The following is a 2,733-nucleotide window of genomic DNA, read 5'->3' as shown; positions in this document are numbered from 1 at the left end:
CAACCTCTTTTCTTTTTAAGAAGATTTTTATGGCTAAATTTTTTTTTGTTTTTAATTTCACCTTCATTTCTAAATATATCCCTATACCATCTCTTCTCCAGAGATTTATCCACCATATCAACAAATGAAAAAGAAAAACAGATTACCAAGACTAGCCAACCCATCAACCAAGTCTGACAGCATATGCAGTGTTCCCCACCCATGGTCTCCCACCTCTGCAAAGAGATGAGGAAGGAATGTTTTCCTCCTCTTTTCTTCAAGCTTAATCTCATCATTATAATTATATAGAATTGTTTCTCTTCCCATTTTCTTGTTCCTCCCATTTACATTGTTGACTTAGATATCATATAGACTGTTCTTCTATTTGTGTTAACTCCACTCTGCATCTGTTCACACATCTTCCTATGCCTTCTCTGTATTCTTCACATTCATTATTTCTTATTGTACTATAATATCCCATTAAATATCCCACAACATGTTTAGCTATTTCCCCTCTCCATCTCTTTTCCTATTGAATTACTTTAAAGCCCAATGAAAACGTCATCTCTTCTAAGAAGCTTTCCCTGATCTCCTGACTTTGGAACAACTTTTCCCTTCAAATTTGACATTGTATTTTGAACTCTTCTAGTGAATTTATCACATACTATTGTATATTATAGTAATTTGAGTTTAGGTTTTCTGCCTTCACAAGACTGTAAATTCATGAGAACTTATATAAACTCATGAGAGTCTTGTTGAAACTTTGTAATTTCCCTAGCAATTAGTAGAATGTTCTTCAGACAGCATATGTTTAAGGAATGTTTGCTGAGTGAATGTTTGAATCAAACCCGTATCTCATCTGATCCCCACACAACTCTTTGAGCTGGGTAGAATAGAGGTTTCTCTTCCCATTTTATAAATAAAAAAACTGAGGCAGCATACTGTGTGTGGTAGAAAGAACAATGGATTTGGAATCAGAAAACCTGGGTCAATGACTAGCTGTGTGAGCCTGGCAGAGTCCTGTCCTCTTTCTGGATCTCATTTCCATCAGCTACAAAACTGAAGGGATTGAACAACATGATTTTTCAGGTTCCTTCCAGCTCTGGCACTCAAGGAGCCTTTTGGACTCAGAGTTAGGGCCTGACTTGCCCAAGGTCACATCGAAAGTGATTGGCAGAGATGGTAGCCAAACCTTTTAGTTCCGAGTCCTGGACTCTTTCTCCTAGAGAAAATGAAGAGCAAAGTGGGCAACTAGAGGGGACCTGAATAAAGGGTTTCAGGCAGGGGGAAGAAAAGAAGAAAGAGGTAGAGAGTGTGATAAAGACCTTTCTCTGGCCTGACATTTCCCCAGGGCTGGTCTGGCTGGCCATAGCCCCTGGCTTGAAATTCAGGGTTGCTGTGAGGGGGAGACAATGAGGGCCTCGGTGCTGTACAATCTACCCAAGCTGGCTCAGGCATGCCTGCCAGGTGCCAACAGCTCTGCCAGGGCCCTGATGACTGTGTTTCTGTGACTGGCAACAGGGGAGGGGGAGGGGAAAGGCAAGGGTACAGGGTGCCAGGCACTCTAGAGGAAACGAATCAGCTCCAGACCCTGAGCAATAAACATATCTGGGGTTGGTCATGGCAGAGATTTACTACCTGCCTGATAATGGGTTGTATTCACTTAAGCAGCTATTATTTCAAACCTTTCCTGGGCACTTTTTGTGTGTTCAACCTTATACTAGGTAATGGGAGGGGAGGCTGGAGGAGAATCACAAAACACAGATAATAGCTGAGAGGGACCTTGGAACCCAGAACCTAAAATGTGAGAGCTGGGAGGAACCTTAGAATGTAGAACTTAACATGAGAGCTGAGAGGGACAATAAAACACAGAACAGAAAATAATACAGCTGGGAGGGACCTTTCAGCATAACACATACAATGTCAGAGCTGGAAAGGACCTTAGAACACCAAATAAAGACATTTCAGAGCTGAGAGCGGCCTTAAGCAGAGACTGTCAGAATGGCAAAGACCTTGGGGAGCACATAGACCAGTTGCTACGGAACTTTCTAGTTATGAGGTCCCCTTTTAAACATAAAAACATTTCAGAAATTTCCGTATGATGGTAACATCCACTCATTGAGGAAATGCATGATAGAAAGCTACTATGAACTCAGTTACACTTTTAAATGAACTAGTACTTTTAAAAATCACAGCAGCCTCCACATACATTTGAAAAATGGCTATATAAAAAAGTGTGAGACATATTCCTTATTCAGTCTACCAAAGGTACATTTACTGTGTTTGTGCAGAGTCACCTTGCATATTTGGTCAAATGATAAGCATTAGTGCATAATTTGAGGATCTCTTGTAATACCTTACAGGTTAGGAATCACTGAGCTAGAGAGAGAGAGAGAGAGAGAGAGAGAGAGAGAGAGAGAGAGAGAGACAGAGAGAGACAGAGAGAGAGAGACAGAGAGACAGAGAGAGAGAGACAGAGAGAGACAGAGAGACAGAGAGACAGAGAGACAGAGAGACAGAGAGAGAGACAGAGAGAGAGACAGAGAGAAAGAGACAGAGAGAGAGACAGAGAGAGAGACAGAGAGAGAGAGAGAGAGAGAGAGAGACAGAGAGAGAGAGAGAGAGAGAGAGAGAGAGAGAGAGAGAGAGAGAGAGAGAGAGAGAGAGAGAGAGAGAGAGAGAGAGAGAGAGAGAGAGACAGAGAGACAGAGAGAGAGACAGAGAGAGAGACAGAGAGAGAGACAGAGAGAGAGA

Source organism: Petaurus breviceps, unplaced genomic scaffold, assembly GCF_028583685.1.
Source record: "Petaurus breviceps papuanus isolate PSGF00001 unplaced genomic scaffold, PetGlider_PUasm1.0 227, whole genome shotgun sequence".
Classification (NCBI taxonomy): Eukaryota; Metazoa; Chordata; class Mammalia; order Diprotodontia; family Petauridae; genus Petaurus; species Petaurus breviceps.
The sequence above is the reverse complement of the archived record's forward strand: the minus strand, read 5'-3'. Positions refer to the sequence as shown.